Source organism: Nyctibius grandis, chromosome 7 (assembly GCF_013368605.1).
Source record: "Nyctibius grandis isolate bNycGra1 chromosome 7, bNycGra1.pri, whole genome shotgun sequence".
NCBI classification, from domain to species: domain Eukaryota; kingdom Metazoa; phylum Chordata; class Aves; order Nyctibiiformes; family Nyctibiidae; genus Nyctibius; species Nyctibius grandis.
The window spans coordinates 18002449-18027929 of NC_090664.1; the positions used below are offsets into that span (position 1 = coordinate 18002449).

The 25481-nt window shown below is 37.3% G+C and overlaps 1 protein-coding gene across 1 annotated transcript in view; it reads left to right on the forward strand.

Annotated features, from left to right (window-relative positions):
• TBC1D5 (TBC1 domain family member 5) overlaps positions 1 to 25481 on the forward strand; it is a 350320-nt gene that overhangs the window by 44096 nt on the left and 280743 nt on the right. Inside the window, exon 3 of the mRNA XM_068404675.1 lies at positions 23615 to 23769. The gene's annotated coding sequence lies outside the window, so the exon portion shown is untranslated. The remainder of the gene's footprint in view (positions 1 to 23614; positions 23770 to 25481) is intronic.

A 25481-nucleotide genomic window follows, 5' to 3' on the forward strand; every position in this document is an offset into this window, starting at 1 on the left:
ATGGAAAACCAATTAATTTGGTTTTAGGACTTTTAAAATTAATTATTTATGTCCAGTTCATATTGAGTTAAGTGCACAACGACAGCAATATGTAATTTTTTAAGGTAATTTCATTTACAGGGTAAGTATGCTGGATATATGTTAAAAGAGGAAAAAGAAAAAAATGCATTTCGAAATGAAAATGGATTTCTTTATGGGATATTGCTTATAATAAACTGAACTGTTAACTGTGCTTTAAATAAACAATGGATTTTATCTTCAGACAATTTTTTTCTTCTTAGATTAGTGCTTTTCCTATTGTTTTACAATTTTGAAAGTCATTGAACTCCCCCCATCAAAAAACCTGGATAAATCAGACTGTCACAGTGTGAGATGCCGGATAAGTCATTGAGCAAATGAAATAGCTCAGGTTTTCACCCATCTTTTCTTTATACCTTTAGCAGTGAGGCTTATGACAACCACAGCGACTCGGGCCAGACACACTTCTAACCTAGTCTCCTTTCTCCAGCCTGTCTGAAGAAAGATACTTAGGGAGAAGTTTGAGAAGTCTGCGACATTATTTCCCACATATGCTCTTCTGCCTTCTGGAGATCTGAAAGCTTTTGGGCAAGGAGAATCAGAGATGGTGTCTTTTTTTTGTCTAACAACTTTCAGCTGTACTCCATCCCCATCCAGCCCCCCCCCCCCGCCCCGGTTTTCTCTCTCCTCCAAAAAAACTGGTCACTTTCTGAACCTCTGTGAAGTTTTAACGTCCTGTGGCAAGGAGTTCCATGGCTTGACTATTAACTGTGAAGAAATAGCTCCTTTTGTTTGTTTTGGAAATGCCACTTATTAACTTAATTTAATTTTCCCTTTCTGCAGTTCTGTGAGATTATAGTACCAAACACATAAAGACTGATCTTTTGTTTGTTTTTTTAAATTTAATTAATTTTCATAAGTAATTTTATTCCCTAAAATGGATTGCCATGATTTCAGTTTTAATTTTAAATACATTTTAGAAGGCATAATAGTTAACTTAAATATTTCGAAATGTATACATCTATAGCGTAAGGCATTTGACTTCTTGCATAATAGTTAACTTAAATATTTTGAAATGTATACATCTATAGCGTAAGGCATTTGACTTCTTGACTTGGGGATGAGAAAATATAAGGTCAGTTACCTAAGCTTCCTTAAACAGGAAAAGAAATTAAAGGAAATTTTTCACAGTATTTTATGTGTTCATAACAATGTTTTCCACACAATACTCTGTCAATGAATCCACAGTGTAGGTGAAACTGTTGTTATTCATTGTTACAAAGCTGCAATTATTTTACGTGTTAAAAATATCCTTATGTTATGAAACAGAAAAGAACCTAATCCATTATGACTTTTTTTGAGCATCTCGGTAGGATTTCCTTTGAAAGATCTTGCATGCATTTTCCAAAAAAAGGTGACATATCAGAGCTTTCCTCCAACAAATAATTAGTGATCTCTATTTGCGTACTGCAGAATGGAATAATGTGGTCAAGATAATTTGGGTGCTAAGAGCAAACTATAAAGAAACAAACAAACGTTATCGTGGTTTTCCTTAAAAAAGCAGAGTGTGAATTCCAGATTGGTGGTAAAGTTATGCATTGATTTGTCAAACTAGACTGCATACAGTGATTAAAATATTGATTTAAAGACAGTTTATCACTTCTATAAATATCTAAGTAATACACTTTCTTTTCCAATTAAGTTAATTTTAGGAGCTATTCCCAAATATTGAATTCTTTTTTCTCTGCTGTTGAAAATAGTGATAAATTATAGAGTTAGTAAACCTCATATCACTTATAGGGTAATTATTGAACACTATTTTAAGAGTTGTGGTAGGAGTGTATCTGGAAAAAAATCCCAAGGATAGCTAACCTTGATTCAAGCATGAGAGGTCTTACATATCTAATTTACTGGGATTCTTTATTATATTTCTGTCATTAGAGATGGGAGGACTACACTGTATACAGTGCAATCAACTTTTCAAAACAATTTTGGCTAACAAGCTATGGACACAGAAGAAGATAGAACTAAATAGAAAAAAAAATAAAATAAACCCTTTTGTCTTCTACATTAGATCAGATTTTAATGTCTCCTCTTTGTCATTTAAAGCAGGTATCCACAAAGCACAGCAAAGGTATTTGCCAATGAAAAGTGATTCATGTGTGAAGAAGATTGTCAGCTTTTTAGAATTTGCTTCCTTTGGAACAACAGCATGAAGTGAATCGTATAAAAAGAGGGGTAAACTTCCACTAGTAATACTAGGGAAGGCGGCAGGAGCATGGCAGCTATTGGCAGACAAATGTAGTACTGAGGTGGACTAGGGTCCAACACTCTCTTCCCCACAGCATTGTTGGGCAATGCTCCAGTGGTGCAGTAAGTGCTGTGTTCTATCAGTCTCTTCCAAGGGAAGAAGTGTTAGCAAAAGAGTTTTGTTTTGTAGTAAGTATTTAAAAAACATTTTGATGTGTGGGTTAGCAAGAGCAAGAAGTGCACCTTGAACTTGGAGTTGTTGATGATGGTGATTGTTAACCTGATGGGAATGTTTGTTTTGTGGTCTTGGACCAACCTCAAGAAAGTTCTGTCCTTCATGTGAAAGAGTTTTGTCTTTCTAATCATAGGGAATTTTCTTCCCCATGGAACTCTGGGTAGTCATTTAAACTGAAATCAACCAAGTGCACAGGAGAGAGAGCTCAAAACCAGAATTTTATGACTTGAACTTGAAATATGCTGCAGCTGAGCGATGATGAAGATATGAATAATTGAGTAACTTTTAGTCATTGCTAGAATGGAGTAGAGTTTTCCATCTAACAGAAGAGGTGATAAGTGTTTTTTTCTGTAGATGCTGCCAAATACCAGGTTAGCATCAACAAAGAATGTAAAACGTTGCTAAGCTACGGAGTAGACTGGCCAATTGTTGATAAAAAAAAAATTCGATTAAATTACATTTTCAGTTGTTTTCCTCCATCCAGTCTCTTAACTGGTCTCAGCATCAGCCAGCTGTTTGTCCACAAGGTGGTTTTCTCCAAGTGCTTTAAGATGGTGGCGTGATTGCAGGAGGCAGTTGGAATGGTGTATTGGTACACTGTTAATCCTATGCCTGTGTCACTTACCAAGTCTTAGAACAGCTGCATGTAAATCTTGAGAAGGAGCAGAAAAAGAAATGCTGCTTTAGAAATTTCACAGGCAAGGGACTACTGGGAATCATCTGGAATTTTCTACCAGAATAACTCAAATCACTCTAATTCATTAACCAGGGCTTGTGTCACATCTTTTAAAGTAGGTGAGAGTTCATCATTGGTCAAAAGCTATAGAGATATACAGAACAGTGAAAATTAATATTTTTCCTTTTCATTGACAAAGAGATCATTCAGAGATGCTGCTGAGTGCTTTCAGTCCCTTGGTTGGTCTGGAGCTAAATAAGCTTGTAGTTGGCCCTTGTCAAGTCATTTCATGACTTGCTTAGGGACAGGTAATGTGATACTGAGGAGTAAACTACCACTGGTTATGTTTACTCAGTGTTAGGTTACTGAATATTTGAATGAGGAAGGAAAGATTCTTCAGTTACTGCACTATTTCTGTCCAGAGGTGTGCAAGTTCATGACTCTGCCACAAGAGTCACAGGTCATGGATTAAATTTGGAAATCTTTACATTGCAATCCAGACCTTCATAAAAAAACATGCTGAAGATTGAAAGTGTGGGTGATTACTACTTGTGGAAAAAAGCTAAATAGTTCTGTATTGTTGCAAAAGTCTTGTATATTGCCTCATCTTAAAAATGCTTTTACGTACTCAACATTGAGAAAGATAATTCTTGGAGAAACCTTTTGAGGCCCATGCTTCACTCTATATCACTGCATTCAGATGATTACCAGGACCCATGCTATCCAAACATTTCTCTGTCATGAATAATCTGTTACCACCGTGGGTATTTCTTTGAGGAAGAGTTTAATGGTTTCCTGGACACTATTGGAAAGACTCCCTAGGCTTGTGGTGTGGCCCCAGCCCAGGCTTTGAGAAATATGTTTCAGTTATAATACTTTGCTTTCTGTCAATTAACGTTTTAATTTTTGGGTGCTATTTTATTTTTTAATCTTTCAGAAAACCTGTGTTAACTGGTAGGGGAGCTGGCTGTTTTCATGGGTCGCTATGTTCATGTGTGAAACTGAAATACAGTGATCATTTCCCCATGGTTTCATCAGTACTGGAGTTTGTGGATGCCCTTGGCCTTTTCTGGTATAACCAGCAGCCTTGGACACTCCTGTTGTCCACTGCCTTAAAAAGGCAATGTTCTGTCAAAGGCATTGATTGAGTTGCAGTCATCTTAATTTTGACATCTTGCTTCTCCGTTTAGATTTCCACCAGACTTTCCTGTTTGTTTTTTCTAACTGCCTCCATCCTGCTGCATGGTGTTGGCAATAGATCTCTCATGGGGTATTCTCAGAAATAACAAGAATCAGACTACGGACAAAGTTGCATTGTTGCTCCAGATTGTTAATTTTTCTCTCTAAAGATTGAAGATTAAATTTCAGATATGGAGACTGTTGGATAGTATTTGAACACTAATTAAAGGTACTAAATATAAAATTGTGAATATTACTGTTCTTTTTGGAAGTTGAAATTTACTTCTTCATTGCATAAGAGTATAGGCTGCTAACTGGACAGTGGCTATAGTTATCTCTTTTTTTGACTTTGCTCTTATCCAGATATTAACATTGTAGATATTTTCAGACCTAGCAGCTTGCTATTTCATAGTAGAAATCAGGCTGATTAATGTAACCAGCAACTGGAAAAAACATAAATATGCTCTTTAACCGAGTCTTTTCTTGATGAAAATGTGTGTAATGAGATGTAATTTTTTAAAAGTCTGTGTTGCTACTTATCCAGTGTGGATTTATTTGGGGGGAAAGAGATGTAAGATGTGGGCATTTGATTTCTAACTTCCGCATTCAGGCTTGCTTAGTTGTATGATGCATTATTTATTTAAATGGTAAAATAGTAAATTTAAGGCAAGTGGCATATTTTGTTTCTCTGTCTTGAATGTGTTTGTTACTGTCTATGTATCAGCACTGCTATTTGTTGAATTGTTCTTTGAAAGGATGCTTTCTTTTAGTAAACTTGAGTTGAAATTTGGTCCTTGCTTAAATCTAGGAAAACACTGTTACATTGAATATTTGACTGAAGAATTAGGCTTTGACTTTCAGCTGTTAGGTTTCATAGGTAATTCTGTTCTTATTTTGTCTAAAGATGGATCACTCTAGGGTGCTGTTCTTCAGCATGACATGTCGGGAAAATGCTTTGTTTTGTAACAAGAAGTCTGGGAATTGGGGAGGCAAAGATCAGGGCAATTCAAAATCAATCTGGAATTTTGTTTCATGCAAATAGCTTCTGTGCTGTTTTCAGCATGCTGATATTTTGAGTATTGCAGCTACTCGAACACATGTGATTTTTAATGCTACATGCATGCAATGGGAGAGCTGATATAAAATCGTTGTGTCTGGATAGCTTTCGTGGTTTACGAATAATCCAAATGAGAGTTTTCATCCTAGCTACAAAAGCACAAGTTTGTGACTGCTTAAAAAGTTCTGTTTTAAAGAGGTGTTTCAACTACTTGCTTGCTTTCTGGGCTAATAGCTATGTTTTGAAGAGAAGGAGTTTCACATCGCCCAACTTCTGAATCTGACATTGGTGACTTTGCTAATTGTAATAGAGCTGTGGAACTGTTTCGTTCCAGATGGAACTTTAATCTGGCTTCTGATTGAGCTGAGTGTCCTTGTAGAGTCTCTTAGCATCTGCTTTGGAAATGTATATAACATTATTCAAAATTTGTACCAAATTAAACCACCCTAAGGCTATAATTCAATTTTTCTTTATTGAGGACTGTATTGTCAACAGCTTTATGCCACAGAGTAAAACCTGCACTAGATCTATTATTTTTTCTGGCTATTAGCTGGTCATTTAGATTACTGTGATTGAATTTCAGGTTCTTCAAGTTTACCGTATCAATTCAAAGTTTACATTAAGGAATTAACAAATATGGTCAGATTTTGGGGGCTTTTTTTGTCTGTTTTTTTGTTTGGTTTTTTTTTTTTTCCTGTAAAAGGTGGTGAGCTTAAATTGATGCTTTCTAGCATTAATGATTGGATTATATTTTTATTTATAAAATAGTAGTGATTTCATAATTCTAAATAATTTCTGTGAATGAAGCTCAAGATACCTGGTTTTGTGTTTGGATTGTAAAATGAAAAAGAACACATGAGATATATTGAAATACACCATATCCCATTCATTTAACTTCTGTACCTTATTTTAGTTTCTCTTGAATCTGGAACAGGTAATGATTGTGACTTTTCTTATTTTTCAATTCTCCAAAGTCAGCCATATTTAATTACAATTTTTATTTTAAAATCTTCCTCTTGAGGTCACTGTAACTGCTGTTTCAAATAAGAGTTCTTTTGTGAAAGATGGTCAGATTAGGGTAGCAAATTGACAGTTTTTTTCTTAAGATGTGATTTGAGAAATGCTCTGTAACTTGAGTAGATGTTCTTGAAGAGAAAAAGGTGGTGTTACCAGCAAGATCAAAGTCTGAATCTTTGAGTGTATCAATTGTATGCTAAAGCATTTCTCAGCCTTAAAAAGTCTTGCCCTTTAGTACTGCCTACCCCAAATGTTGAAGGAAAATCACTGAGAACTTTAGCTGAGTGTTGAAAACTTATGAAACATGTCTGTTTTCTTTTACTTGTGACTTTTCTTTCTGTGGTTCATCCTTATCCATGCTCCTCCTAAATCTATTGAAGAAACTTCACTAAAACCCACTGCTGTGGTCTGACAAGTTCCTTGTCTTCAACATCAGAAATTTGATGCTTCTGCTGCTGAGAAACATGGTGAATTCAGGATCGTATCTATCACGTGATGCAAAGCTATTCCAGTTTGATTGCAGCTTCTAGTAGAGCTGATGGGCAATATATATTTGCTGAAGGGTGATTTTATTGAAATGTGCAAAGACCTGTCTCTTTCCAGAAAGCATCTATGGAAAAGTTTTAAGAGAGAAAGGTAGATCCTGCCCCTGTACAGCTACTGTGTTGTTTTGGAATGTGCTATGTGCAAATCTGTCTTCTTTATGTGGACCGATTCAGGATGCAAAACTGTGTTCTGAGTCAGACAGAATAGTGCGTTAAACCTGGATCTTCTAGTTTAAACTTTTAGTAACCAAGTTATGAAGTGTGGTGTAGCCATGCATGTTGATGGTAATGTTCAGTAGATATTCTTCTTGTTTTAATTTCGGGCATGAGCAAATTTCAAAAGGACAGAGTTATCATCAGCTGAAATTGTGGTCTATGTGGCTGTCACCACTTACTGTCTACCAGGGTTATTGTATTTTGTTTATTCTCTTTTTTCCTCTTTTGTTGCTGAGTAGAAGAGCAGTAAACACACGAGTTCAGTCCAGTAAATGGTAGAGCACTGTGTTAAATCCATGTATAATCCCCTTTTCCTATTGCAACTGTGCTACACTACATAAAGGGAAGTAAAACTTCTGAAAGTACAAGTGCCATTCTCACTGCTTCCAGCAGGATGTGACTTGCCCAACTTTTTGAAGAATGGGTGTCCACACCTACCATCTAGAGTAGAATCTGGGCCCTAGCTCATTGTCGTCATCCCCACCCCAACTTCATGCAGCGTTAGATCTCCCCATCTTCCTTTATTAAATTCTTGTGCAAGTCTTTATGCATTCACTTGGATTTGTGTTAGAGAAAAAACAGCAATTCAGAAGTTACTTATCTTACATTCCAGATGCTTCTGATAATTGATTTGAAAACAATAAAATTGATACGAGAACAGAATTTCAACCATACAAAATGGATTAGCATTCAACCCATATAAAAGGAAATCTCCACTTTCCTTACGTATGTTTCTTTGGACGTATTAGCTGCCTTACTCCATCTTTCTTCATGCTCCATCTTCTTAAGCCTGAAGAAGTTTAGAAGAGGTTTGTATTTACGAACTCTTTTGTCAGTGAATGGGAGAGGGAGAGGTTGCACACAAGTTGGTTCACATCAGAAACTTGTCTTCCGGAGGAAGGCAGTGATAGGGACAAAATGGGATATCTGTTTGGGCCAGTCTCCTGTGAGATTACCTTAAATCAGCATTAAACTCTGTCATGCATTTATTAGAGTGTATCAAAATTGCAACATCTTTGTGGTTTCCTTCCTTACACTTCAAGCAGCCTCATTTATGTGTTGACAAGAGACAATAGTTATGAAGTGAGAGTACACATGAGGTAGAGACACAATTGCCAAGTAGATCTCTCTGGTATCTTAATGCCATCAACTTCTACTGAAGTCTGAAAATCTGTGACCAAATCTCTCATTAGTTTCCTGAAAGCAGTTTAAAAGTAAATACCTTCATACAGACTGTCTTCACCAGCACAGCACTGGGAAGACCCCAAAACTAACAAGGCATCAAGCAAATGGATATCAAGGAATACAGCAATATTAAATATTCCACCTTTAAGGTTAAATCTTTCTCTCAAAATTTTATATTTCAGTATCTCTGGGGAATTTGATTTTCCAAGTAACTCTTCATATCAAAAGCAAGTAAAAAAAAAAAATGCCTCTTCCATTTACTTTCCTGAATTCTTTCATCTGTGACTCTTACAAAAACCCATCATTGCATTGTGACTTGACTGTTCACTCAGTGACCTTCAAACTTCTGTTACGTTTTTACATGCAGAAAATTGCTATAATCTGGTAAATTTACTTTGCAGGTGTGTATCTAGTTTTGAAAGGACTAAATATAAATTGCCTTTAGTCACAAATAAAAAGACAACATTCTAACTTTTTTTTAAGGCACCCAATGACAATATTCAGTCTTCATGGAATAAGAATTTTATGATTATTCTTTTGATTTGTTCTCATCTGATGACATGAAATTGAAAAATAAAGCATGGAGCAAAATTAACTGTAAGAAACGTGAGTTGTGGGAACATGGCTTACCTTCAGAAAGTCACTGTTTTCCTCTCCTTTTTCTTAGATGAGAAAAATTTTTTGTAGCACATATCATCACATACGTAGTGTGATCCCCAGGAGATTGGTGGTCTCACCATTCAACTGGTCAACTGCAGAGCTGAATCTGTTTCAACACCTGTGTGATACCTGCATGGATATACCAATAGGAGTCACAGATTGATGAATAGTGTTTTTAGACTGTTGTTTGACAATCTAATTACTCTTTTGCATAGTTAAAGTGATTTGTAAAAGTGTGAAAAAGTAATAGGCTGTTTCTTCTGAGTTTGTAGCCATTGATTATGAGCAAGTTTAGTTTATCCTCACTAAAAAGAAATTAGATTACATAAATACATATCTCTGATAAATGAAGACATGTTATGCATCAGTGAAATTGTTAAAATAAAAAAGGGGATTAAATAAAGTGAAAATATTTAACTTGTAGATATTTGAATTTCTGTTTGACCTATGTTTAAGGCAGATGTTTGTCATTCTGATGAAGATGCATTTCTTCATATCTTGCTGCTGACAGAATCTCACCTACTTTTCCCATTTATTATGATAATAGTCTACCAGATGTCATATGTCACAGCCTAGTGAAGTTGTCTCTGCCTATTACTACTTTATATATAATGTGCATTCTTGTTTTTCTTTCCTTAATTTAGGAATTGTTATATGCTCTTTGACATACTCTATTTTATAAGGAAAAGAATAGAGGCAAACTATTTAAAATATTTGAAAGCAATGTTAGAAACAGTAGGCTATTTTCTTCCTATTGTAAGTGCTGTTATGTTAAAGTATGCCTTCATGTGGATGGATAACCTGAATCTCATTAAAATGGTCATATGTCTTAAAACTCTAGTAAATGTTGACTTCATATATCTAGTTGTGTTGTGCCATGCAACTTTTTTGAAAATTGGTGGTTTCAGTGGATAGATACATAGGTAAGTGCTAATCAGGGGGATGAAAACGCAAATTATCCTATGTTATGGATACCTGTAGTGATAAGAGTAACAGAAGTCATAACTCCTTACCTAAAACATAAAACCAGCAAATATTCTTTTTAAAGACAGTTATAATCTAAAAGACAGGACAGTCTCTTATATATATGTGCAGATATGCACAGAGTCAAAATAATTTTTCGCAGAGGTAGAGTAGTAAGATCAGCAAGCTGTCTTGATTCACAGCCTGTGAGCTTTAGTGGGACTAGTCTTCAGCACTCATCATTCAAAGTGTGGTATTGTACATCCCTGTGTATTAAAACCATTCTGAATACACACTGCACTTGTGATGATACGAATATCAAGTTGCAGAAGCATTTTAAAAAGAAGTAGAGCTACTTGGAACCTTAGGCAGATTTCACTCATTTTTTGGCAGTTGGGGAACTAGCACTCATCAATTGTATTGGAAAATTGTATTTCCATACAAAGGTTTTGCTTACAAGGTTCATATCTTGGGTAGAGAGCTTTTTCTACAAATGTGAGCAGTGTTCATTTTGCATTATGTACTAAAGTCATTCTGACTTTTCTTTCTTCTGCTTTTTTTTTTTTAATGTTTGGGGTTTTTTTTTGTATATTAAAATTAAGGTAAAAATGTCCCCTAGATTTATAGATTTGTGTTCTTACATATTAGAATCTACAGAAAAATTCCACACAAGACATTTGTTCTCTTTCAAAATCAGTATTAAGTTTAAAGGCTGTCTAGAGCAACAGCAAGAACATGCAACTATCAGCAATTTAATGTAGTTTGCTTTCTTATATTTTACTGTGGAATTGTTGATACATAAATTTAACTATTTCATGAAAACACTTTTGTTCTTCTACAGTAATATTTTAGATGAAAGACTGAATTCTTCTCTGTTCACTCCTGAAGGGATCATCGCAGTCCTTAAAGCTGCATTATATAGTGTAATGTAGATGAAAATGACAAAAGTCAACATAGGAAACTACTATGCTTGAAGTAGAGGAAATGAATATGAAGGCTGATGTTTTTCTTTTACATTTACAATCTCTGTGCAACCAGAATGGATCAAGGCTCAGAATATTTGAAATTAGACAGTCCTGAAAAAATCATATTGAATAAAACCTAGATCACTGTCTGAAATCAGTATTGTGCTCCTGAAGTTGCTTTCAAAATGAGTTTTAATTTCTCTTTTTTAAAAAGGTACTTTCATTTGTATGCCTTCCAAATATTTCAATTTTTCAAGTGATTGTATTTTACTTTCAAAATGAAAGCAAAGGAATAAATTAAATTGTAAAGATTAATTATCTGTAAAAATCAAACAAGACTGAAACTTCCTGTGTTCAGTAGGTGCCCCTCTTTTGTTGAAATGATCATCCTTCAAATGTCCATCTTCATATAATGAAAATCAGAGGAGAGAAATTTGTATAAAACAGCTGATTTCTTAGGTTTTTTTCCTTCCCCTCCCCAAATGAAATGTTGTAGATGGCAAAAAGCAGTCCTGTCACAGTCCTGTTACGCTGAGCAAAAGCCAGACTTGATGCACAGAAAGGAAACTTTTATTCAGTCTTAAGTTTAGAACATTTTTCTAAGCGAGCAAAGCCTATGATACTTAGAAAATATTTCTACCTTTTTATAGAAAGTTCAACTGTACTGATTATAATAATGAGGTGTCAAACAAGAATATCTTCAGGCTGATGGAGCAAATATGGAGTAGATGATGTGCTGCCTGTACAGCACGTAGACATTGTTTGAGGATTTAAGCACTTCCTTCAGTCTTCACCTTTTCAAAATGGAAGCAGTAGCTGGTAACACTCAATTTTCTCTCCTTATAGTCCATAATGACAAATAGCCATATATTTCATATATTCATATAATTTCATATAAAACTGTAAGTCTGAAGTAAAAGAAGCAGCTGTCATAGCATTTAGAAATAATTCTGCTACAAAGTTTTGTTTTAGGCTTGCAGTCTCTGCTGTGTCTTCTAGAGCTTTTTATTTTCTTGTGATGATAATACGATGACATAATTTTGAATTCTGCCAAAATTCCAAATATGGTCAAATTTATGACTGTATTATGATTCTTGCTCAATTCTTTATCCGAATGTGTTTTAAATAAATACCAGTAATACTTACGGTTGGTGATAATTTCCAACATCCTCAGCACTTAATTTGCTAATATTTGAATTAGCAGGTTATACTTTTTTAAGTAGAGTCTTTAACTTCATATAAAATGAGCAATTTTTGCAATTGTTTAATCCTACCTTTTTTCCAAAGTGGCTGGTTTAATCATATTTCACACTTGATCAGTTTGTCTGCAGATTACCACTTTGGGTAAGTGTTTGTAGTTTCTGTTTCTCAGTAGAAATATCACTTCAGCTCTAAATCCAAGGAAGAAACAGATATACAGATTTTTTTTTTTTTTTTTTAATCTTGCATTCTGTCTGCAATTCAGTCATTCATTTTCATTTGGTTGGACCAGATAAACCAAAGTGAAAACTATGACTTTATATGCAAACTGATATTAACCTGTAGGTGAGAATAATTTGATTATGAAATAATATCTTAAAAAAACCCTGAATTTTAAATGTTATTAAACAAAATATGCAATTCACAAAATACTACTGTTGTCACTTATTCAAAAAATGTTTAATGTAGTATCGAACCAGCAGATTTAAATTTCATTTCCTTTAAAATAGTGCCCAATCTCTGGACACTTTTTATGGAGAACAGGTATAATCTCATGTGTTGTGTAATCTTACTAATTTTAGCTGAAGTCGTTCCTTTGCCTTATCAAAGTCAGCTCAACTACGGGGAGGTGTGCTCAGCTGCAGTAGTGGTTGCCTTCTGAGCAGAACTCTAGCATTACCAGTTCCTGACAGCTGCAAGCCAGCCTCTGGGCATCTTGCTAAATTTTCAGATGTAATTATACAGTAGACTTCCTTTAACAAATTCTGTGTTCCCAGCTATAACAGCTCTTCTTACCTCTAGCCTGTTCCTTATCTTACAACCCACCTCTGTATCTCCCACTGCTGGCTAGTGTTATCCAGTAGAGCTGATGGATCTAGAAAAGCAGAGCTTATTCTCTCTGTCCTCACCAGGATGGTTTCATCAGTACAGAAGATCCATTTCTTCTGATCCACTATACTGAAATGACATGTCCCGTAAAGCTGAAGATTGTTCTCTTCTTTGCAGAAGAGCTGTTGATTAGCATGCCACTTTCATTTTGCAAACAATTTTCAGTTGTTATTATAGAATATAAGGTAAGGGATTAAGAGCTATCCATAAAATGGATGAAGAGGCCAGAAGGCCTTCTAAAAACACTTTGTTTTCGTGTTGTGCAATTCAGGATATCATTTCTTCAACTGTAGTATTTGTGCGCTAGGTTTTCACATACAAAGCTGTTCGTGCTCCTTTTAAGGGCCCACATGTAACACGAAAATAAAAATTATCAGTGATGCATTTTTTCTTATGTGAAATTGTAGGTAATTTTAGCCAAAGAATGATAAAACAGGAGAAGTTACCCACAGATGTGCTCAATCTAGTATTGGCTCATGTCAAAGAAATATAAAAGCAACTACACAAAGTAATAATCTTCTCTCCACCTGTCTGGTAGCAAAGGAAGCTGATGTGATGGTTTTCAATATGGGAGTCTGAAGATAGGAGGTTAGGTGAGAGAGCTTATGCTGTTGAAGATGCACTGAGGCAACCTTCCTTTTTCTTCAGTCTCTTACTGTGGTTGGCTGTGGCAGGTGGACTGATGTTGGAGAAATGTATTGCTTGAAAGATCACAGATTACTATCTTTTTCAAACTTTCCCGCACCAGGATCAAGTACATTGATCAAACCTTTTCTTGAGAAGCTTCACCCCAGCACTCCTAGAAGCCACACTCCCCTTGATTTTTTTCATTGTTTGCCTACACCTTTCTAAGAATTATGATGTCCAAAACTGTATACAGCACAGTAAGAGATGGAAGAAAAGTAATTACCAGCTCTTCACGTGCATGTGCATACATGCGCACACCCACCCCCCCACATACACATCACATGCTTGCCCACCTATTTCAGTGAGATGTGTTTTTGAAAGATACCACAAAATTTACTCTTTTGATTTGTATTCTCTATCCATTGATTCCTTGTGTAATGTTTTATCGCTGGTCCGTTTTGTGTTCATGTCTGTGATGCCTCTTTTCTAAATATAGCCCTTTGGATATGTCTTTATTGAATCACCTTGTGATTTCTGACCTTATCTCCCAATTTTCAAAAGCATTTGGAAATTAAATCCCATCCTCTGAGGTGCCGCTAGTTTCTCCCAGCATTGTGTTATATGCTGATTTTATAACCACACTACCTTTGAGTGACAAGGATGGTTATGAAAATACCAGATAGAGATCTAAACAAGATATCTGAGATCCATTTGAAATATATACCCGCTTTCACAGAGCTGTTGAAAATTTCTTTTCAGGAACAACTGCTCTCTGATTTCAATCATTTTTGTGTCCAGCTTATGGTGATTCTGTCTAGACAGTATTTTGTTATATTGGCAGTGACAATGTGGAACATGTTTAAAATCTCTCTGATCTCAAGCTTGTATCACATCTACTGTTAACCTCTCGTCTGTTAAGCCAGTTAACACCTTTTCGGCGAAGTAATTCAGATGAGTTTGAAGGGATCTGTATTTTTAAAATTTATCTTCTTTTATCTTCTAGAAATGTGGTTGTTCAATAATTGGTTATAAAATCTTTTCAGGTTTTAATGGTAGACTGGAACTTGCAGGTGGGACTTATCCCACCTGGGGGGACAGGAGAGGGCTCGTTCTCCCATGAGGTGTGGGGTTTTTTTTTTTCCCTTTTCTGCCGCTCTTGATTTTCTTTTCTCTATTCTGTTCTCTTGGAATCTTAGAATCATCAAATCATAGAATAGAATCATAGAGTAGTTTGGATTGGAAGGGATCTTTAAAGGTCATCTAGTCCAACCCCCCTGCAATGAGCAGGGACATCTTCAACTAGATCAGGTTGCTCAGAGCCCCGTACAACCTACAACCTGATCTTGAATGTTTCCAAGGATGGGGCGTCTACCACCTCTCTGGGCAACCTGTTCCAGTGTTCCACCACCCTCATTGTAAAGCACTTCTTCCTTATACCTAGTCTAAATCTACCCTCTTTTAGTTTAAAACCATCACCCCTTGTCCTATTGCAACAAGCCCTGTTGAAAAGCTTGTCCCCATCTTTATTATAAGCCCCCTTCAGGTACTGGAAGGCTGCTATAAGGTCTCCCCGGAGCCTTCTCTTCTCCAGGCTGAACAACCCCAACTCTCTCAGCCTTTCCTCATAGGAGAGGTGCTCCAGCCCTCTGAAGAGGTGATCCATCCCTCTGGAAATAGTGAGACCACAGATCCTACTCTGTTACATCTGTCTTCATAATTTTCAGCATGACTCTGCAGGGTTTTTTTTTCATTCTTTTGTTATATTATTTCCTCTCTTGCTTGTTTGTAGCAATGCTATGTGTGTCTTGTGTCATTGTAGGTCTCATGGATCACTGATACAGGACATGGATGAAAACTTTTTTCTAGTGAGACAAGCCAACAGGATATGTAGAAGAAATTTTCTTTGGTTTTCATTGTTTTATAACTCCAGAAAGGCACAGTTGTGATCGTAGCAGTAAGATTTCAAAGTTTGCCATCAAAAAATTAAGTGTTCTTTCATCACGTCTTATGTACCAGGTGGAATGGGAGTAAACAGGTCAGTTCCAAAGGGAAATGAGATCCAAAATTTTGCTTATGTGAAGTGTAAAGGTAGAGGTGATTACATACTAAACCCATCATTCTAGCCTTTTGAACCGCAGGCCATTAAAATGGGTTGGGAAAAAGACTGAATTAGGACAAGGGGGACTCTATCCCAAATTGTTACCTCAAAATAGCTTATGGAAATCTTTCTATACTGAACGACTGTGACTTTGTTATTTAGTATGATGGCCCATGGGTGGCCTTTTCTTGGTGTTTAATAAATTTGTGTGTGACCACTTAAAATCCATCATTCATCTGATGTTCACCTCTTCTTGTATATTGCTAGATGGAGAATTTTACCCTAAAATAAAACTATAAAATTAGGAGCAGTGAAAGCAGGATGGATTTTTTTCAGGTCCGTCATATGAGCCAAGCCCTCTTGCCCACCTATAGAAAATGAGGACAGAAGCCAGAATGTTTATACCAACTGATATTGTCTCTTTAAAATTCAATGGTTTATCTTTTACCTTTCAGTTTGCTTTATAGGTCACTTAATTTTGTTACTTTTCTTTAGTTTGAGCTAAGAACAGAATATCACAGAATCACAGAATCAACCAGGTTGGAAGAGACCTCAGAGATCATCGAGTCCAACCGTTGCCCTGACACGACCCTGTCGACTAGACCATGGCATTAAGTGCCATGTCCAGTCTTTTCTTAAACACATCCAGAGATGGTGACTCCACCACCTCCCTGGGCAGCCCATTCCAATGTCTAATAACCCTTTCTGAAAAGAAATTCTTCCTGATGTCCAACCTGAACCTCCCCTGGCGAAGCTTGAGGCTGTGTCCTCTTGTCCTATCACTAGCTGCCCGGGAGAAGAGGCCAACTCCCACTTCACTACAACCTCCCTTCAGGTAGTTGTAGACTGCAATAAGGTCACCTCTGAGCCTCCTCTTCTCCAGGCTAAACAACCCCAGCTCCCTCAGCCGTTCCTCATAGGTCATACCCTCCAGACCCTTCACCAGCTTGGTCGCCCTCCTCTGGACTCGCTCCAACACCTCACCATCTTTCTTGAAGTGCCGAGTAGAGAGGGACGATCACTTCCCTAGACCGGCTGGCTACACTATTCCTAGTAGAGGCTAGGATGCCATTGGCCTTCTTGGCCACCTGGGCACACTGCTGGCTCATGTTTAGCTGGCTGTCGATCAGCACCCCCAGGTCTCTTTCCGCCGGGCCGCTTTCTAACCACTCTTCCCCCAGCCTGTAGAGCTGCGTGGGGTTGTTGTGGCCGAAGTGTAAGACCCGGCACTTGTTCTTGTTGAACCTCATGCCATTGGTCTCGGCCCATCTATCTAACCTGTCCAAATCCCTCTGTAGGGCCTTCCTACCCTCCAGCAGATCGACACTCCCACCCAGCTTGGTGTCATCTGCAAATTTACTGAGGGTGCACTCAATCCCTACGTCTAGATCATCTATAAAGATATTGAACAGCACCAGCCCCAGAACTGAGCTCTGGAGAACACCGCTAGTGACCGGCCGCCAGTTGGACTTTGCCCCATTCACCACCACTCTCTGGGCTCGGCCATCCAGCCAGTTTTTAACCCATTGAAGAGTCCACCCATCCAAGCCCCGGGCAGCCAGTTTGTCTAGGAGGATGCTGTGGGAGACAGTGTTGAATGCCTTACTGAAGTCTAGATAGATTACATCCACAGCCCTGCCCTCATCTACTAAGCGGGTCACTTGGTCATAGATGGAGATCAGGTTGGTTGAGCAGGACCTGCCTTTCATGAATCCATGTTGGCTGGCCCCGATGCCCTGATTGTCCTGCATGTGCCGTGTAATGGCACTCAGGATGATCTGTTCCATCACCTTGCCTGGCACCGAGGTCAGGCTGACAGGCCTGTAGTTCCCTGGATCATCCTTCTGGCCCTTCTTGTAGATGGGCATTACATTTGCTAATTTTCAGTCAGCTGGAACTTCTCCAGTTAACCAGGACTGCCGGTAGATAATCGAGAGTGGTTTGGCAAGTTCATTTGCCAGTTCCTTCATTACTCTGGGGTGAATCCCATCCGGGCCCATAGCCTTGTGGGTGTCCAACTGGCACAGCAGGTCACTAACTGTCTCCTCCTGGATCATGGGAGGTTCACACAGCCCCCCGTCCCTAACTTCAGGCTCTGGGGGCCGAGTCTCCTGAGGACAACTGGTCTTGACATTGAAGACCGAGGCAAAGAAGGCATTGAGCACCTCTGCCTTTTCCTCATCCCCTGACACTACACTACCCTCCTCATTCAGCAAGTGGTGGAGGCTCTCCTTGACCCTCCTTTTGCTGTTGATGTATTTGTAAAAGCTTTTTTTGTTATTTTTGACTGTAGCAGCCAAATCAAGCTCTAATTGAGTTTTGGCCCTTCTAATCTTCTCCCTACACGACCTGGCCACGTCCCTATAGACCTCCCAGGTTACCCGACCCTTCTTCCAGAGCAAATAGGCTCTCTTTTTTTCCTTAAGTTCTAGCCTAAGTTCTCTGTTTAACCAGGCCGGTCTTTTTCCCTGACGGCTTGTCTTCCTACACACCGGGACAGCCTGCTCCTGAATATTTAGCAATTCCCTTTTGAAGCATGTCCAGCCTTCCTGGACTCCTTTGTCCTTCAGGACCGACTCCCAAGGGACTCGGTCCACCAACCTCTTAAACAGGCTAAAGTCTGCCCTGCGGAAAACTAAGGCAGAAGTTCTGCTTTTGCCCCTCCTTACTTCCCCCACTATCAAAAACTCTAACATTTCATGGTCGCTACTACCAAGATGGCCACCGACCCTCACATCTCCCACTAGTCCTTCTCTGTTCACAAACAACAGGTCAAGCAGGGCCCCTCCTCTAGTGGGCTCATTTACCACTTGCATGAGGAAGTTGTCCTCCACACATTCAAGGAACCTCCTAGATTGCTTCCTTTCTGCCATGTTGTATTTCCAGCAGACATCTGGCAAGTTGAAGTCACCCACGAGTGCAAGGGCCGGCGACCGGGCGGCTTCTGACAGCCGCTTGTAAAACGCCTCGTCTGCCTGCTCATCCTGGTTGTGTGGTCTATAACAGACTCCCACCGTAATGTCCGCCCTGCCGACCTTCCCCCTGATCTTCACCCACAAACATTCAACCTTGTCATCCTCACCATCTTCCTCAATTTCAACACAGTCCAAGCACTCCCTAACATACAGCGCTACCCCACCGCCTCTCCTGCTCGCCTGTCCCTCTTAAAGAGCTTATAGCCATCCATAGCAGCACTCCAGTCATGAGAGTCATCCCACCAAGTTTCTGTGATGGCAACCACATCATAACCTTCCTGCTGTACAGTGGCTTCTAGCTCTTCCTGTTTGTTGCCCATACTGCGTGCATTGGTGTAAACGCACTTCAGCTGGGCTAGCGGCCTTGCCCCTGACGCAGGCCTGTCCCCCCTAGGTTCATTTGTGGCTGCCCTGGTCTTATCCCCCTCCCCCATCGAACCTAGTTTAAAGACCTCTTAACCAGCCCTTCCAACTTCTGGGCCATAACCCTTTTCCCCTTCTGATTCAGCTGTTCCCCATCCGGCATAAGCAGGCCCCGTGCCATGAAAGCCGCCCCGTGGTCAACGAACCCAAAATCCCACCTACGGCACCAGTCTCTTAGCCACATGTTAATCTGTTGTACTTTTATAGTCTTTTCCCTATTTTCACCAAACACCAAAGGAATTGCAGAGAATATCACCTGCGCACCTACCCCCTTCACCAAACGCCCCAGGGCCCTGAAGTCCCTTTTGATAGCCCTGGCACTTCTCTCTTCAATCTCATCCCTACCCACCTGGAATACTAATAGTGGGTAGTAGTCAGAAATAGTGGGTAGTAGTCAGATTGCTGAATATACTAAAATATTCAATATTGCTGAATATACTAAAATAGATGTATACTTTTTAAGCCTGGCATTTAAGCAGACACAGAGTCATGCTTAATGCGGTTGTGATAATAAATAGTACTATAATTGATTGTTGATAGAAACCCTTGGAATACATTTTTATGGTTGAAATGTACTTTGGGTAAACAGTGTTCAGTTTGCCTATTAAAATAATTCACTATATACCGTGATTTCTTTGAGTATTAAGGAAGTAGGACTTTTCCAACAACAGTAATTGGTTGACACTGCTTGACCTTAATGCAGAGCTACAGTATTTAATGAACAAACGGAGGGAATAAAGTTTTGATAAATAAGGCAATTTTCATGAAACCTTTGGAAATATGCTTGAAGTCTTTTAGTGTAAGATTGACAGTTTCTCCTTTTGTGATAAGAACAAGTGAATAATTTAAGGCTATATTTCATGTTTTCAGATCTTCATTCTGTCATATAAATAATAGACTGTGAAATGCAGCAGCTCCTGTATTCACAGATTTAATAAACCAATACAAGTGAGTATCTTAGCTTCTGGCGTCTTGAAATGCTCTTTTGTGCATATGTATACCTGAGAATCAGTGCAGAAGTGGGACATTCCTAGGTTCTCTTCAGTAACCAAATTCCATACTTTAAGCATGCCACATATTCTGTTTTTAAACAAATTGTTCTTCTTAAAATACTTTCAGTACTACTTGATGAACGTTTGAGTATTTTCAGTTTTTAATTCTGGTGTAGTATTATGATGGACACATGTCAAAAAAAGTAATACGTGGCTATCCAAAGTTAAATTGTGATCTAAAGTTTACTTACTAAATGGAAAGACTGTGTGAAAGGCATTCAGGTTGAGATCTAGCACAGAACTTTGAAACACCATTGAATCTTGATGAGAAGATAATCGAATGTATTTACTAAAATAGTGAAATATCAGGGTAATTTATATGATTTGCTACTTTTATTTTCAGTTATGTCATTTCTTTTTGAGGGAAACAGTATTGGGGGAGGAAGAACAGAGAAAAGCAAAATTAAGCTAGTTTCTTTTCTTTCTTTCCACTCTTCGCCCCCCTCCCCCTCCGCCCTATTAAGTGGTTTTAGTTTAATGTATGTTGAAAGGATAGTGAAGTAAGACTTAGTGAGAACAAGTGGTAAAGCACTGGGATTTTTTATGTTCTCAGTCTTCCAAGCAGGAGCATAGTTTTAGGACTAATGGGTCATGGGAAATATAAAGACTCTCGGAACGTATGTACTGCTGTGTCTATTTTCTTAGCTGCAAAATGTAGCTTTCCTAAACACTTCCATTTAGAAGTTTAAGTTAAATTGTTATCTGCATTTTCTTCCTGATACCTACTTCTGTCAACGTTGGAGTAACTCGAGATGTTAGGACCCTTCTACTAGCATATGATATTATACCGAACTCTTGCTTTCCTCCATCCTATGTGGGTATGCATGCATCTACACAAGTAAGGGGAGTGCTTTATTCATATTTCAAAGGCTATTTTCTGTAAATAATGTTCAAGAAGTCTGGCAGATGGTCTGCCTTTGCCATGGTATTGTTTTATGTAGTCCCCATGTAGGCTCCAGAAATGTCGAGTATGGATCTTTCAGACATAGTAAACCAGTCTACATGAGGATGTCATCACCATAAAATATGGGCAGTTTCTTTCCTGTTTCTGCTACTGCTACTCTCTATTTTATGTAGTCAAGTTGCTTTCTTTCTTACTTCTCAAGAAAAATAATCTTTTTACTTTATGTCCTGTTATACAAATCTTAACATAATCCTATATTCCCTTTTGTAATTATTTCAGTAACTTATTAATATCTTTATTTTTTCATTTCCACTGGTACAATTTTCTTCATATTCACTGTAAGTCTGTCTTTTGATTTCAGCTAGTCCAAATGCTTTAATTGGGTGACATGCTTTTCCCATTCTTCATACTGTATTCAACTCATTTATAACCCAGAAAACATCAATGCAGGGATAGACACCACTCTACAGTGTAACTTGTTGCAAACTATTATCGGAACTGTAAGAATAACGTGAAAATTGTTGTGCTGCACTGGTATGAAATACATTGTCATCACCTCTGTTTTCAGAACTTATATAAAGTAATATTTTCTATTTCTTTTGCTACATAAACATTATTTAAGCCATTGGCTGGGGATGTTTCTATTGTTTCAGTAAAAATTTACAGGATTAGTATGTTAAATATGTTGATCTTTCTAAACAAACCAGTCACTGATTGGATCCAGCTGTGACTGAATTGACTTGTGGTATCTGAGCTATACATTTGTTGTTATTCGTTATTACTTCAGTACAAAACTATAGTCTCACCGTAATAAGTCAGCTGCAAATATACGTATTCACTGTTCTTTATTTACAGGGTTTGATTTGTTTAAGGGGAAAATGCAGGAAGGAGGGTATAAAAAGCAAAGGAAGGAAACAGGAAAGCAGAACAGCAAGGAAAAGCAGTAAAGACACTTTGCTAATGGTTGTATACAAATGATGCTGATGGTTGCTTTTAAATTCTGAGTTGGCTACTGTTCGTTATTTAGTCAGTGCGGCTTTTTTTGCATAATTTCTTAACACCTATAGAAATTAGAAAGAGCAGTAGTTATGACAAATGGACTATGTAATCTGAAAATTGTATTTTGTCACATGTTTTAGTCACAAAACCTAGTTGAAATCAATTGTCCAAACATTCACTTAACATATTAATAAGTAATACAGGAATACTCTAAGCCCTCTTGAATTAGATATATTACATCTTGTTACAAAATTTCATGCCAGGCTTAATAACTCAAAGTATGCTCTAAAATAAAAATATATTTATATGCTAGTATATTGCAACTAGGATGCTAATCCAAATTAAAAAAAAACACTATTTAGTTGAAACTGTTTAATATACTCGTGAGTAGACAATTGTATTTAATTTAATTTCTTAAAAAGAAATCCCAAAACTTATTCCTTCAAAGTGAGTATGTTTTTCATAGTTTATTTCTAAATGCAACTTAATTTGTTATGACAGCAGTGGTCAGATTACAGGAGCTATTTGTGTACTTACTTGCAAAATCAGTGTCTTCTAGGACTTTCTTTTAAAAATGTGTCTAGATGGTTGTGTTCTTGGGTTTTCTGATGGAAACACTGTAGAAACTGAGTCAAGTACCAGCTTTTCAAAAAGGGAAAGTGCTGTTTCCAATTTAACACTATTAGCTTTGCATATTTTTAATAGAAAAAATATTTTTAAATAGCAGTGTTATCCCATTGTTATGTGAATAGAGTTTAATTATCTCACAGTAGTTGAAAAATTCTGCGTAAACATGTCTTGAAGAATGACTTTTTTGAAAAAAAAAATTTTCTTGATTTACAAGTGCATTTTCAAACAGTTAAAAGAGAGTTAATAAAAGATAGATGGACGATCAGTTCCTGGAATTTGATTTGTTAAATTCTTCTTAGACCATATCCTTGAATATTTTAGTCTGTTTATAACCAGATGTAGTGTGCTATTGAACTCTGTAGAATTTTTTTGGTCTTACTAATAATGAATTAACCACTTTCTGGAAATATATCTAACAATATCAAGTTACTGAAATTTGTAAAGTGCACGTTTTTAAGAAGTTCAGTCACAGCAGGAGGAATCGAAAATAATGGTGAGAAATAGCCAAGAATTGCAGGTTGATGTAAATTTCAGGTTGAATACTGAAGAAGTCTTCATAATGCTCAAGTTGTTAGAGTCGTCTCTCTACCATTATTGTCTTCTTAAAAATAAATAAATTGAACCCCGTGGACTTATCTTACATGTTGTTTCCATCTCTCCTGTTACATGATTATGTGAGATACTTATTTGACTTGAAAAATAATACTAGTTTTGGTCACTTGACTTTTTGTCATATGGAAATTTCCAGAAGAAATCCAAAGCCTTAGGTCACTTGAATCCTTTTAGGTCAAACTAAAAATTAAAAATGTTTTTTGCATTTTTTGATCACGCATCTGTGTTTTCCATCCAAAGGTCGGTTCCAGAAGTCTGGTACCGGGACTGCTGCTCCAGCTTCTTCGTTGCTGCTGGTAGCTGGGCCTTATCACAGTGCTACTTGACTGTTGAATGTGTGAAGAATATCATTCTAAAGACAACTCTCTCCTTTGTGTTTGAGCACCTGCCAGTATGTGAGTTAATTTTTCTATGTTTTTTTTTTTAAAAAAAAAACAAGCTGAGTTTGTCTCAATTTCATTGATGTCAGTTACATATTAGCATTTATAAAAATGATGTTTGTGCTGTCTTTCCTGTAGTTGTCCAAAAACAATTTTAAACACCTTTTCTGTAAAAAAACTATCTTATTTTACAGAGGTACTTTTCTGCCCACTTTACTACGTTAAATTTTAAAAGACAAGTGAAAATATTGACTGTAGTGTTTGGTTTTAAAAATGATGGATAACTGGATTGAAGTCTGCTTACCACAGAACTGGTAAAACATTGACAGCATCAGTGGGAGCTTTTCTTTGCTTTCTTCCGTAATATGCCCTAAGTCCTGACCAGGAGGGGCACTTCACTGTCTAATGAAACCTCTCCTTACTTTAACAACTTGGCAGTGTTTAGTAATGATACAGTGTTTGCTGTTAAATACTTGCCAATTTTGCCTTAAATAGCTAGATTATATTACCTCAATTTGCCATATTCCCTCTGTTTAGTTTGGAATTACCTTGCAAATGTTCAGGTGATACTATTGAATTCTGTAAAGAAATGAAGAAGTTGAAATGCTAACAATGTAGATATCGAGTACTGGTATTGGTCTATAGAAAAACACCAGTTCAAGAGATTAAAGGTCAGGAAACTAATTTTAATAGGAACAATTTTTTGCTTTTACTGACTTCCATCAGTGACTTCAATTAATTGTCTTTCCTTCATACTGCTCTGGATAATTTAAAACCCTTTCTGATGTGATTTTTTGAGACATACATGTGCTTGTGTTTTTGTATGTAATAGTTTCTGTACCTTTTAGGGTGTAGTTTTTTCCAGTGTTGCAATAAAGTACGGAACACTATGCAGTACATTAAAGAAATAGAGCCTATGCATCAGAACAATTTTCATGCCTCACTCAATTCTTAATGTAAATTAGTAGGAACATTGGTTATCCATTTGAGAAATTGAGTTGGTATAAAAATAAAAATGCACTTATGGTGTGTGGTGCTTTGTGTATCATCTTGGGAGTGTTTTGCTGTTTATCTGTCACTTGCATTAGAAAAAGCAGTCACTGGCTGCAGGTGACATTAAAAATTCAAGGTTAACCTCAATTTCTTTACTGACCAGACGTGGGGCAGAAAGTTCTTCTGGATGTGTGCCTGAATTTTGGAACTGTCAAAAAGAGTTGAGAAGTAAAGACTTGTGCTTTTGGTGGCTTAGTCTTTTTGTGTGTGCATGTGTGCTTATATGATTTCACCATTTTCAAGTGTTTAGACTGCTTATTATAGGTTATATCCAGATCATTTTTCATTGCATCCAACTTTATGAAATTAAAAAATGACATGATAATGCTATAGTAAATAATTAGAATGAACTCATTGTACTGATTTACATAATTTTAGGAATGTCTTTTTATTTTGTTAGTTAGAAAAACTAATGAAAATAGCTTTTTTTCCCGTTACTAGAGAATACATGTCTTTCAAGAGCTAGTTAAAATTGTTGAAGGTTGCTATAGCAGCTTTTGAATATTCTGGTTAGCTCAATGTACAATTTAATATAAGACAAGATTTATACACTCATGACCAGGTCTGGGAGATCTTTCTTTTAAGTATTACAACTTTTGACAAAGTTGGCTTCTACCCCACGGTGAGTTCAGGGTGAGCCAATTTCGGTAGCGTAATGCTTCCCTCCTCTCTCA